Below are 14,658 nucleotides of genomic sequence, written 5' to 3'. Positions count from 1 at the left end.
TTTTCCTTTCCCAACAATTAAAGGAGTTGGTTACAAATAGAACACGTCTTCATTCATGTAGAAACTCCTTAGAAGTGAATGTATTTGCAGAACTGAAGGGCAAATTCCTTTCCACTGAGGAGTCTCCCCAAACCCATCACCTTGGCAATCACAACTGAAATGATAAGGCAGTGAAGTAGGTGAAGATCTTGCTTTACCTGCAGGTAAATCCCAAACCACTCTCGCCGCAGAGCTGAAGGAAACACATAGTAGTCCTTTTCTGGGATATGAGACCTCTCCTGCAGAGATGACGGCACAATCCCTGTCTGCTACAGTGAGCAGTTCAGTGTTGAGCCCTTGGTGATGTTTATCACACAAAAAAACAAGTTATGTTCACTGTCAGCTTCAATGGCCAGGCTGACTAAAGTCTGACATTGCCATCACCCAATTTGAGGTCTCAGAGACAAGAATGACAAGAGCAAGTCCAAAACAAATACCTCCAGAAGGTTAGCTGGTCAGAAACCAGGGAAAAAGCCAACTGGAATGACAATGGCTTGATTCTCAGCTGGGGATCCACCAACCCAAACAGCAGGGTCCATCCCCACAGGAAAGCAGATCACCACACTCCTTGTCATTGCCACAATCCTGAGCTCATCCAAGGACTCTTTTGGCAAGGATATTTAAGTCACTGAGCACTATCAAGTGTGGAGCCCTCGGTGCTGGAGAAGTGATGAAATTCAGTGGCTCACAGAGGAATGCTGGGATGCTGAAGTGCACACTGAGCAGCATCACACTGCTCCTGCCTTAGGTCTCCTCCAGCACACCAAAGGTACTGCCTGACTTCCAACCAGGATTTCACTTTTGGATCAGAGGGAAAACCACAAACCAAGGTGGTGGCAATAATGGCTCACACAGTAACACACATGTGCAGGACAATCCTCTAGCCAGGTTTCAAAAACAGATGTCCTTCCTCCAGTTCAGTCGTGGGAAGGTGCTTTATTCATCAGTGACACTGACAGCCGTTAAAAGCATTAGAGACTTTTGCCAGCTGTCACCACCACTGTTCAAGTGTTAAGTGCAGGTAAAGGCTCTAGTTCTGGAATTAAATGCAGCTGCTCAGTTCACTTCAGATCACCAATATAGGCTTTAGGTCCTTCTCATCCTAACTCTGCTCTCCTCCCAGCCCTTGCAGGCATTAACCTTCATGAATGTCTCGCGGCAAAGTTGGCAGCTCTGAAGTTGCTAATACATTTCCAGGAAAAACAGGAGAGCACCAAATTCCTTTCACAGCATAAGCCCAATCATTTCACAAGCTAAAGAAAAAAAAACAAAAAACAAATCCACAAAAAAAAAAAAAACCAAAAAAAACAAAACAAAACAAAAAAAACCCAAAAAAACCAAACAAACAAACAAAAAAAAAAATCACAGGGAAACTTTCTCCAAATCTGAAACCTGCTCATCATTGTGAGCCTACTCCTGTAGTTTTTCCATCCATCCAGCTTGCCAGATGCAACATGAAACAACAACAGGGCATCTGAATGTGGCAAAACCCAGCTGAAAATAGAAAAGGCTAACAGAGGAATCCGTGACTCCATGGAGCTGACACAGGCACAGCCCACCACCACCCCCGGAATGTGTCAGAGTGCCTACGGTTATTCTGCCCTCAACAATGTTCATTTACCCAGGACTAAATATGAGATTTCTAAGCTGGATTTGTGAATTCCTGCAGAGGCTTTGATTTAGCTCCTGACATGCTGCAGGGGAGGCATAACGGGAATCAAGAGTTACATGCCATGCTCACTTAATCTCCTCTGTAAAATGCTACAAAAAGGAGATCCCTTTAAAAAAAAAAAAAAAAAAAAAAAGCATGTGCAAAAAGAAAAGAGCAACAGCAAAAGCACCTTCTTGTGTTTGTGGGAGACTTGCCTGTGTAAGAGGTGGGGCTGGTGGAAGACACTGTTTCTGCCACACAGCTAATTACCTTGGGTCCTCTTATCAAACAAATGGACTGGGATGATACGCCAATAACAGGAGGAAGGATCCAATTGAGGGATACCAGGGGGTAACACAGATCATCTTGTTAAGCTAAATTTGTTAATCTAGTGTATATGAGAAAAGGGCAAATGGGAGGGAGAATTCGTCCTTGTTAAACATTTACCAAATGTTGGGTTATTTGAGCCCTGGGGAGAAGTAAATGTATTCACTACTTAAAGGCTGGAGCATTTGGTCTTCTCAGTTGGAATTTATCCCTGATTTGAAAGGAACATTTTTTCCCACTTGGAAAGGTTAGCAGCCTTTGTCTGTGCGAGTGATTTAATATAATGGACCATGATTATTGTTGGATTATTATAATGGCACATTGGCACAGTTATAGTTAAAGTTTTGGCAGAGTTTGTCTCATAAACTGCTATTTTACAACTCGGCTGTAAAAGTTTACTTCAGTCTGAAACTTGAGATACAAGATCTCAGTCCAGGAGGAGTATTTTTTACTTTTTTCAAGCAAAATTAAAGGAAAAAAAAAAGCTTAAAAATTCTCCTGGCTAATGTTTAAGTTATGCAAGTATTAAATACAAACTGAAATCTACTGGCTGAAGACACTTGACAGCATTTGCTTGCTCCTGAATGCCTTTGAGTTAAATCAAAAATAGTTTCAACCTTTTATGTAGAAACATTGTTTTCTCACTTTCAGTATTTTGAAGAAAAATGTAGACCAGTAAAACAGCTGGGGTATTAAACAGAAAAATGAAGAGAAAGTGTGCCACAAGCACTTTTTTTCAACAGAATTACTGGCATATATTTGTTCTTAGGAATGTAATTGATTTTTTTTTTTTATTATTTTGTATATGCAAATACTCAATCACTTGTTTTAAAATCAATGTTTGCAAAGGTTTTTGCAATGTACTGGTATACTGAGGAAAAATTAATTTTGTTTTAAGAGTCCCTGTGGCCTTTGTAGAGTAAGACTACAGGAAAAAAAAAAATTCAACACTTTATCATCTGCACAAAGCCTCCAAATTTCTCAATTCTTAAAGGCACAGTAGCCAAGTGACCACATCACTTTTCATTTCTGCTTCCCCAAAGAACTCTAAAGGAAATCAAATACCAGACTATGAAAACACCACTTACTGGTACTATAACTGTATCATTTATATTCACCTGGTGGCAGAGACACCGCAGTTGGCAAACGTACCATCAATCCCAGAAAAAAAAAAAAAAGTTTGCAGGAAATATAGAGAAGTAAGTAATTTCTGGACTAAAGCTGTAGAAACTATAAAGAGCAGAATTATTCAAGATAAGGCTAAACACGCCAAGCTGCAGAAGACCCAACATAACCTTTTCTAGGAGAATGTCACACCTTGGATTTGGGGATGCAAAGAAGGACCAAAGACACCTCCAATACAAGCCCTGGCCAGTTCTAGGTGTCTTTAGCCTGTAGACTTATGACCTGAAGCAGTACTACCAAAAAACATTACTGTTTTGGCATGAATGCAAGTTTCCAAACTCGTAACGTGTAAGCTGTTTCTGCCCAATATTTTGAGGTTGATAGAGTTTTCTTTGAAGCCTCTCTTTCACTATTGAGACATTTATTTGCAGAGGGCTGATGCAAACAGCCAGAGTCATGAATCTTTGGGCACCTTTGAGGAGATGTAGGGTTATTTCCCTTCCTGCTGCATGGCAGGTCTTGGAAAATGTGGCTACTCACCAGTGAAGACTTATCCATCTAAATGAAAACTGTTTTCCAAAAAAAATTTATTTACAGAGAAGTTTTGGCACCTGATCACTGTGTTTTGAGCTCTTGCTGCACAGAGCACAAACAGATAACTTCAAGTTATCTTCCCCTGTTTGAGCACAGCCCATCAACACACAACATCTCTTCTAAGAGAACTGAAGGTCAAAAACTCAAAATTAAAGCTAACCTACTACCTGCTTGATGACAGTTAACATGTTTCACAGAGTAAAAAGCATTAAAGGCAACCTATAGCTTCTACTACTGAGTCAAATTAATTTTTTACTTTTAAATCCCACTTGTAGCACAGTTTGCAACATTCCAAGTAGTATTTATCTTTTGCATATTAAAATATGATACCATTCTATAAATAGCCACAGGTTTCTTGGCAGCGTTGGTATGACAGAGGATTAATTAAACTGGAAAGCAGGGAGTGTGGGGACTAGATTTATATAATGAAAACAATATATCTGCTAACACTAGAGAAATGCTGACACTGTAATAATGCTGATATTAATATTTGGTAGAGAACATCATAGAGCACATTAGTAAGGTGGTTAAATCTTGTGGGATGAGAAATGATAGAAGAAAATAAAGCTGTTACTTTAGTACTAGCACTATGAGTCTCACTCCCATTCAGAAAGATCCACTGGTATCCTATATTTTAATATCCAATGCCTACCTATGTAAGTTCCACAGTAGTTGTGAGAATATTTGGAAATTTGATGGATTTTATCCCTGGACAACGTCATACCAATCTGGAGTCAAATGTGGACTAGAGAAATCAACAATAAAAAAAGAATTAAGATCTATCCTCTCTTTCAGTCTACTAGTTAGCTAATGCAGCCAATTTGTTATGTGGTTTTATGTTAACATAGCCTTATTTACTTCAAAAACAATGAGAGAATGAACATCCAAACACCACATCAAAACAGCTCATTTGACCTTATGAACATTTTCCAGGATTTCATAGAAAGTCACAAGTAAAAAAATTACCTTTGAAGTTTATGCAAAACAGGGGAAAAAAACCAGAAAATACACAAAGAAACTAATAAAAAAAAATTTCCTCCTAAATACAAGATGCCCCAGGGCATTTAAATATCCAAGAATATTAAAACACATTCAAACTTTACTTCACTGTACTTAGAAAATAAAAGGTACCTACTAATTTCCGCTTGATTTTTTTCTGTATTCAAACCTCCACCTCATCCCAGGACATCGCACAAGATGGAAACAAGTATGAACACTAAGTTATTTATTAAAATTATAGAATAAAAAGTCAGAGTAAAGATATATATACTCATGTCAGTGGTTCAAATAAATTAGGGTTATTTTCATCAGTAGATTATGACAACTTTTACATTTATTATAATATTTTCCACATAACTATTCTGTCTGGTGACATTTTTGCACATACATTAAATATATGTGACAGTATATAATGTATAGCTAGATATTTGACCATTGCTAAATGCCGCAGTAGTTTGAATACATTTACTGACTGTCAAATATTTTAGACTTTCAAGTGATGCATTTTAAAACAGAGTAAAATGAAGATAATTTACAGAGGAAGAGACAAATTCTGCTCTTGGCTACTAATAAGTAACCTCAGACTCCCAGTAGGTCTGAGAGTACCAGACCACATCTTTATTACCTTTCAATGTGCGAGCCATGTTAGGAAATAACAGAGGTGGGAAGATGCTCACAGGGCCAGGCTATCTATATAAATCAGTATGGAGCTATTGATAAAGTTATACTGTGTCTCACCTGCTGAGAACCTGGCCAAATAACTTATATCCCCATTCCTGAAGACTGCGTGCTGACACAGGAAAGGGAACGTGATCCTGGCACTTGTTATTTTTGTTTAACCCATTTACACTGGAACGAGCACAGATTATGTTTAAAGTGAGAGAATAACAGAAGCTTCACCTACTTCAGCCCAGCTCTTGCCTCTATTCTCCTCCACAGCTCACTCTCACTCCTTCAAACCTGTGTTCATTAATTCACAGCCCTGCCCCTCCATGCTCCAGCCTCATCTCCTGACCTCATTCCCTGTCCTTTTTGCCAGAGTCCAATGCCTTGGCCCTTTGTCAAGTCCTCACCAGGGCTCATTGTCTCTCCACTCCTCGTCTCCCACCTTCCTAGTCCTTCACCTTTCCAACCAAACACCAGGCTTCTGCTCTCAGGTTGCCTTCCCTGCCACTCCTCTCATCTACATTCAAATCAGAGAGCCCTCAAGATGCTTTGGTAAAAATAAACTAACACAGAAGTGTAGGCTTCCCAGCACAAGGGTTTGCCATCCTCCAAAAGCCCCCGAGGAAAAGGGTAGCACATGGAATGTGTATCTGCACCTTCCACTCTGCAGTGCTCCCATCCTGGGTACAGGACAGGCTCTCTTTGGGCAGAGACTGTTATGCACCGCTGAAATCCAGCTCCTTGCTGATGAATATACATGAACTGAGTCCCTTAAAAGCCCGACAGCTTTGCCAAATTTGTGTGGATTTTGACAAAAAACTGGAAAAGGGATATCCTTGAAACAAAAGCCGGTTGGTTGCCAGCTTTCATGCCTCTGCTCCAAAGCGTGGGTGTGCCATGCAGTTTTAAAGAACAGATCACTAGAATTGGGGGGGTTGCCCTTATTTTTTCCATCTCCTATTGCAATATACTGTTGCTCCAGCCTCCTCCCTGCACTGCCCCACCCTACCAACCCTATTTTTTGGGATTGCTTCAGCTGAAATTTTGCAGTCTAAAGTAGGTAGCTGGAGTGGAAAGCATGTTACCCAAACGATTAAACTTGGCAAAGACACAAAAACCTAGGATCTCCTAAAGGTCCCTTGATTGCGAAATGCTCTTCCAGTCCTACTTGCTCAAAGCTTAGATTACACACAGTGTACTTCATCTTTTCCCACAGCTAGATCCACAGACCACTGCAAGGTAACTTCCATCAGCCTTGGGATGGAGCAATTTCAGGGAGCTGCAGGTTTCTGCTGATGTGCCAAGGTGTTTGACTTTTTATAGGAAAAAGACTTTTAATTGAAAATCACTTCCAGGAAAAACAGATGACCCAAAATACAAAACTGCACATAGTATTTGTTAATAGCTTGTTTTAAAAATTTGTGAGGCACTTCAACAATTCAGGATAGGTTCCAGACACACTGAATAAAGAAATGCAGTGTTTCTCCTCTGCCATGACTGGGATATAAGCAACAACTGAAAAGCCTAAGGAAGGAAACAGATATAGAAACTTTTATAGGCAGTTCCTCAGATTCACTAGGAACACTGGTTAAGCACTGAAAAAAAAAAGAGCCAAACATAAACAGTCATTTATGCGTGTCTAACACTGTTTTGAGCCAAGAGCCAAGCCAGCCTCCAAGCTATTGGAGATACCATCCTGGTCCTCACCTTCTCCAGGGGAACACTAGGCAGGCAGCACCTGTCAAAGAGCTGTGCTGTGTCCCAAAAGGCAGCACAGCACAGTCTGTGCTTCTCATCTATTTATTATAAGCTTTGGAAGCTCCAGCTTCTGTCAGTTGTAGCCACTAGTGGATATGACAAAACTTTATTCTTCTGCTTCTTGTAGCTGACAAGGAATCCAGGAGCTGAATTGAGCCACTGCCACCCTTTCCTTTCCCCTTCCTCCATACAATGCAAGATGTATTGTTGCAGTAGACAATCATTAAAATCCAACTGGCTCTCAGTTGCACTGATAAATTTACCTAGAGGAGACCTAAAAAAGCCCCCAGTTTGGCTTCCTACTTCTGAACTGAGACTTCAAACTATTCCAGGCAAAGTTTCCTCAGCCAAAACCACGATGTGCTGCATGGTTCAGGAGGAGGAAAACGTGGCATTACCAAGTAATTCAGATGATGGAACACTATGGAACACTACTTTAAAAGCAGTGTACATATAAAAGAACGCTACTGTTCCTTTTACAGTATATTGCAGAAAACTTTGCATGCTGGTATTGTATTTGGCCAGGATTATGTCCATTAAAAACAACACACAAGAGATGTGGCATCCACCGAAACACTCAGCTTCAGTTTTGGAGGTTCTGGGCAACATCCCACATTCCCCGGTAAGTGCCTGTCCCCACAAGTCTGAAAAAACCCACTCATGTTCCTGTAAAGCTGGAAGACTGTTCCAGTCCCAAACCTCTGTATTGACACAGGGTCTGGTGTAGATGAGACTTGGGCAGGGATGGGATGCACATCTATTCCAGTATCCCACCAAAATCCTTCACCTGAAGGGTCAAAGCAGTATCAGGCCAGGCAGGCAGTTACTCTGCCAGAACTTTCCTACTGCTTATTTTCCTCTGCCAAAGGCCCTGCAAGGTACACACATTAATTAAATCCCTTCTCTTGGGAAATGGTTTAGTTTAGGACACCCAAAATCAAGGTGTTTACTACAGGCTCAGCCCTGATAGGTGCTAAACACCTCTTTCTTTCTTCATGACCACCAACCAATAGCCATGAAAGCCAAAATCCCATCATTACCTTGTGGTAAGATGAAAATGAAGAGGAAGCCCAGACTCACCAACACTCTTCCGTTTACAAACTCTTATGGGTCAGTCTAGTTTTATTTGTAGGAAAACTGTATCAAAGCAGAATTTCCCATCAATAGGGCACCACCCTGTTAGTCAAGAATCAATAGATTAGCATCCCCTTCTTGTTAGGATACCGACTTGGTGTTACTGAATGAAAGACTTCCTTTAAACTCATCAATTTGAATTCCTCTGCTGACAAACATAAGCACACACACACACACTCCAGAAAGAGGAATAGTAATTATTTCCCCAGAGAACAATAATTTTGCTATAAATTTCAGAGGCAGCTTAATTTAACAAATTAAGTTGAAAGCCAAGGACACTAAATGCTGTTAACCTCTTTGAAGCTATTGGTATCAAAAATTATTTCCCATGTGCCTTTAAATGCTTTCACTTCTGAGAGGATGAACACAGGGTTCTTGACAAAACTCCTGGCTTGTGTTTTTAAAGGAGCAGGAATCTTTAACTGACTCCAGAGAAACACATTTCCAACTAATAAACCACAGGTGCATTTCTCTTCCTGGCACTTTTTAGAACTTCCTACACAAATTAATTAATAGAACTAGAATAGAAAATATCAATAGAAGAATCCCATTTAAAGCATTAGAATTTTTACTTTTACTATTCAAACTTTGGGGGGTTTTCTACATAGTGAATTACTTTTTTCACTTCTTGCTATTACTTGACACCAAGAGATTCTTGTTATTTTATAATTACTTTATGAAAGACAGCAAACTGCTGAAAAATTGCTAATAGTATCATTTTCCTTAAGGAAAATAGCAGCAGTATCCTGCTGTCATACAGCCTGGACATTACAACTGTTAAAGAATTTTTGTGTAGCTAGGGGCTTCTGTTCAAATGTCTTTTTTTTTTTTTCCCTATGACACAGGGAGGAACACATAAAACCCCTAAAAGATCCTTCCCTCTGTAAATTGTTCCTTCTCCCTTTGCTATGATAAATGCCATCTCCAAAATGGTGACACACATAAACTTTGAGGATTTATAGCACATTTCCAACACTAATATTAAACACATCCTTTAAACTTCTTTTTGGAAAGCTTTCGATTTTTTTTTCCCCTCCCTCAGTATCATTTAATAGCTGTTAAGTTACCTTCAAAGAATTTGCAAATCCTTTGAAGTACAACACCAAAAAAATAGACTTCAACATCTTCCCAACAGTCACAGGTAATGGGTAATAATTTTTTAAGGTACACAGAGATAGAGCTGCCTAATGCCAAGATACCACCTCCTACCCTGCAAACCTTCTCCTGCCAAAGTCAATTTTACAAACATGCTTTTGTTAAGCTCCCTTATGCTACAGTGGCTTTGGGGGATGAAAGACACAGATATTATTTTTTTTTCCTGTTTGGATAACTTACATATATTTAATATTTAAAGGGGAGATTCTTCTACAATTTCTTTGCAACAGAGCTTGGGTTTGCAACATCTTGCTTTCCCTTCATGAAGACAAGGGATAACTTTGCTGCCTAATTTCTTACTTAGAGATCTGATTTGATAAGTTAGAGGGAGGCTTACTGTCTATCTGTCATAGATTTTTCGATTTTGTGACAATGTAGTCATGGATTGTCGATAATAAGCCTTTAGGAAAGGCTTAGGAAATTTTTAGGAGTAAATATTTCCAATTTTAACTCACTCTAAACTCCCTTAACGTGCACATGACCAAATGATGCTATTGCCCAACCACATGAAAACAGATTTCTAGCATACGAAAAAATAATTCTGTCCTTTAAAAGTTCAGAGTGCAGAAGTTTTGCATAATTAAAACATTTTCTGAACCTTGCTAGTGGCCCAAAGGTTAAATACTTTTCTTTTCTAGCATAGACCACATAATTGAGAGGAAGCAAGTGAATTTGTTCTTTGAAAGGCCATGAAAAAGAAAACAAAACAAAAAACCACCAGAAGTTTATTTGTGCTTGCAAATCCTTTCAGGTCTAAAGAAACAGCAAGATAATAAATTGGTTTTGCTGAAAACAGGAAGTTTGGCAGAGATGCAAAAGGACAGCTGAACTTTGGCTAGACAACCCAAAACTCTGAGTTCTACTTTGAGAGTATTTCCAACAACAAAACAAAACCAAAAAAAGAAAAGGAAAAGAAAAAAAAAAAGAAAACCAAAGTGCCCCAAATCCATAGAAAGCTAAAGGAACAGCAAAGGCATCTGGCAGCAGTAATTTGTTGCCAAACTTGTGGTTGTGTTGTGCTGGCTTCCAGGCTGGTGTGCCAGTTTGCAGTAATTTCCATCAAGCACAGCTGAAGCCCACATTTGTAAAGCTTCAAATGCTGTCAAAGCTAGGAAATTCTCAAGTACTCCTTTTTAATTCTTCTTTTCATCTTGACCAAGACCAAAGGAATAAATAAATAAGCACCATTCATAACGTTCTGGTGTATAAAGGGACACAAGAGAATTTTGAGTCTCAGGACTAAGTCCCTACCAGATTTGTCCATGTAGGACCCAACAGGGCAGTGCAACACCCCTGGTTCATGCCACCTCCTTGCCACTGCTTCTCCATCATCAAGCCACCAGTAGGACCTTCTGGCAGGAGAAGATGTCTTTCAGCACACAATGCAACTTGAATGCAAAAGTTTATAGGACATCTGTGTGAAATGACGCATCTTTAAAAAGAATGTATACTTGCAATACATCCATCCTGGACACAATTAGAAACTAGGACAGACTCCAGCCTTTCAGAGGGATTTCAGATGGGTTATAGGACATGACCACCAGCTACAGTCTGGGAGTGAAGTGATTAGGTTTATGGTAGGCCCCAGCACTGCCCTTTTTTTGTTGTCATAGTGGCACTTTCTGGCACAGCTCTTGCCTGGGTGGATTGGCTCCTTCCTTACCAAGGGCCAGGTGGTGTTCAGGGGTTGCCACTCCTAGGAAGACACTCAAACATTGCAGACTTCTTTTGAGAAGGAAAGATTTCAAAATGCACGGATATCAGCTGTATCATGATATTTGCCCAAAGGAATGGAGAACAAATCCCCAACACAAATCTAGCAAATTATGCAAAGGGTGCCTTCTGATACTGTACTCATATGAATGCAGTCTTTAAAGTAAGGGAATATTAAATACATGAACTTTGTTTTATGGGATAGAACTCACCATGATTAAACTGAGATCTTCCCCTCCCAGAATGTTGTTTGGGTTTTTTTCCCCCCACTCTTTTTTTTCATTCTCTATCTCCTCCCTCCTCACTCTTATTTATTATGAAAATTCAGATCCTCAAAACATTTAACCACAAAGGACCACTGGACCCTTTGGGCCAACCAAAATATAAATATTATCAACAGCATAAATATTATATTCTGAAACACACAACTCTGAAATGCAATGATCACAGGCTGATCTTTTTTCATAAAATCCACTACTATTGAGCAGTCTTAACACCCAACTTACCAACAGAGATTATCTCCCCTATATCTGTTTTTTTTTAATCCTAAATCATGATCTCATAAAAAAGTCCTAAAGTAGACAGTGAGTTCCAAACTTCAAATCTGTTTCCTCAGTAAAATTACTTGCTGAATTTAGTTGCAGGACCCCTCTAACACCTACAGGAGCACAAGCAAGAGAAAAGCAACACACTGGTATACTATAAAGATGGAATATGCAGAAAGCTAGAATGTAAAGATCCTGAGAAGTTTTAATTATTATCAAGGAGAGGAAAAAAAAAACCACTTTACTTTTGTTTTAGTGTTCACCCTGGGACACTTAAAAATCAAGCTTTTAGAGGGACTTCAGTCAGAGCCCTGATGTTCTCAGCCCCTCTGAAAACCTAAATCAAGTATTTCTCATTTAGCACCCTCAGCATCTGTTCTTTAATAGTTGCAATGATGATGATAACAACAACACCCACATCTTACAACATAGCACTTTTCATCTGCTGGAAACAAAACGTTTCCCAAAGGAGGCAAAACATTACCATTCCATGTTTAGAAACAGAGAAATTCAAGTACGGAGAAATGAAATCACTTACCCAACACCATTCAGCTGGAGCAGTAGCAGAGCCAGGAGACGAAGCCAGAGTCCCTGTCCAGATCTCCAACGCGAGTCTTTAACACTCGGCACCACACCTTCAACTTCAGCAGAGTAGGTAGTATTATGCTCTCCTCTCTCACGGATTCAGGCTGAGTTTTAGTTATTATTTGGAAGCACTTCAAAAGCTGTGGATTAAAAAGCACTATATAAATGCAAAGCATGATTATAATTCAACAGATATTGGAAAAATTACTGCAGTTTGTATTTGTTTTTCTGTATTTGTGGAATTTATGTTTTTTCAACACTTGAACAGCTTTTGATAATGACACCATCTGTTAATTCTCACCCCTCACTAAATTAGAACAAGTGGTGGAATTGTTAGACTGCAGTTTTACAGATCCCAGCTTAGCAAACAAATCTGAACCCAGGGTCAGCAAGAGGCATTACCAGCAACAGGAGGCAGCAACCAGTGAGGCACAATTTCCAGCCCAAGCAGAAGAAAAAGAATAGGACAGTCAGGAACAATACACCTCTCAGCAAGTCCTGTGGAACAGTTCTTTGTTGTGCTCCCTTTCCCAGCCCTGCCAGGTGAACAGCATTAACCCCGAGGCTGCTCAGATTGGTGGGACACCAATGGGTGTGTTGTTCCTGTTCTGATTTGAGAGCCCTGCCAAGTGGAATGGTCATCTGGGTACAAGTTAAACACTCTCCAGTTGCAACAAGCTTCAGGTGGCCAGAGCTCTGAGTGGCTCTGTTAAATTACCATTGCTAGATTAGAGTCCAAGCTGGTGTAAATTACTATAGTCTCATATGTAGGACACATGCATTGCCTGCAAAAATACCAACTGGGGAGCAGGACCACAGATGTACTGGTAATACATTTGAAAGTAAAATTAAAGTTTATAATCAACCTTTTGATTTCACACACACACCATTTTCCTTAAATAATGATATCTTTTTTTCTGGTCTAAGACATGCTCTTCCTGTGTTTTCAGTTTATATGAGAGTTTCTTTAATACACTTGTACCTGCAAAAGGGTCAGATTATGTTACATGCAGATTAAATGGTGAAAACACACAGCTCCTGGTCTCTAGACTACTTTTTGCATGCGCTGTTAAACACCCCTTAGTTCTTCTACAAAGCTTTTAACTCTCTCTTTCTGAATTTGTCTCAATAATTTCAGTGTTTTCTCAGACAGTGAACTAAATCCCAAATAGTTGTAATCTTCTGTTTCACTAAGAGTTTTTAGTAAAAGGACTGACTTTTACCACGGACACAAACCATGATACATCACTGCACAAGGCAACAGGGAGTTTGTTCATGTAATTTATGAGCGTTCAGGACATATCTATGGAAACCTCAGCCCTTCATGTTCCTGATTATGCAGGGGTCAGGCACAATAGTGCAGTTACACTTGTCTAGCAATAGCCTTGGTGGAGTTCTTCAAATTGAGCTCATTTGGTATTCGGCATCACTGCAATGCCTAATCACCTCACGCGCCCTGGAATGAAATGGGTTTCTCACCTGCCATTAGCACAATTCCCCATTGCCTTTAGTAGGCTTCTAAGAAAGTTGCCCAGAGAAGTTGTGGATGTCCCATTCCTGAAAGAGTTCAAGGCCAGGTTGGATGGAGCTCTGAGCAACCCGGTCTAGGAAAAGGTGTCCCTGCCCATAGCAGTGGGGTTGGAACTAGATGATCTTTAAGGTCCCTTCTAACTCAGGCCATTCTGTGATTCTATGAAAGCAAGGAATTACGTTCTTCTTCCCCTTATAGACAGGGACCTGAAGATATGTTCATGGAACAGCAGCATGATATAACGCTCTGAAAACCCTACATGCGGTAGTAGAAAGATCATGGTTATCTTAGCACAGTACTTTGCCTGATCTAACAGATTAAGCACTTCAGGCTATATTTACATCAAGTATATCACGTACTGAGGCACAGAGAGAATGTACCTGTCCTACAGTTGCAGAGAACATCAGCAGCAAGCTCAGGCAGAAGTCAAGATTCTCCAAGCCCTGTTTCTGTGTCTCAACAGGAAGGAAACTCAGCATGAGGTCTCCTCTCCAACCTCCCAACTGGACTAAAATTGTGAGAATGAGCTTCACAAACAAAATCTACTCTCTCAACTGGTTGTACTGAGTGTCATCATGGTGGGCCATGGCCTCTTTCCATGGACTCCTGCCTGAGAGGAGACAAAGAACCAGTAGATTCTAGAGAACAGGTCATTGCATAAGGCATCTGGAGTTACCCAGAGAGAATCAGTTGCAATTTAAGAACAAGGGAGCGACTCATCCTGTTGCCAAAATGCTATTTCCTCATTAACCAGCAATATACGAGAACACACTGGAAAACACATCTTCTGGCAGCCCCAGGAAAGGCAGATGTAGGACTTCAATCCATGCATGTGC

General features: G+C 40.0%; 1 protein-coding gene across 1 annotated transcript in view; it reads right to left on the bottom strand.

Moving 5' to 3' along the window:
- MEIS1 (Meis homeobox 1) overlaps nucleotides 1–12,305 on the bottom strand; it is a 207,322-nt gene extending 195,017 nt beyond the window's left edge. Inside the window, exon 1 of the mRNA XM_032683048.1 lies at nucleotides 12,245–12,305. The gene's annotated coding sequence lies outside the window, so the exon portion shown is untranslated. The remainder of the gene's footprint in view (nucleotides 1–12,244) is intronic.
- Nucleotides 12,306–14,658: the final 2,353 nt, after the last annotated feature.

Source organism: Chiroxiphia lanceolata, chromosome 3, assembly GCF_009829145.1.
Source record: "Chiroxiphia lanceolata isolate bChiLan1 chromosome 3, bChiLan1.pri, whole genome shotgun sequence".
NCBI classification, from domain to species: domain Eukaryota; kingdom Metazoa; phylum Chordata; class Aves; order Passeriformes; family Pipridae; genus Chiroxiphia; species Chiroxiphia lanceolata.
This window is presented reverse-complemented; position numbering and strand designations above follow the sequence as displayed.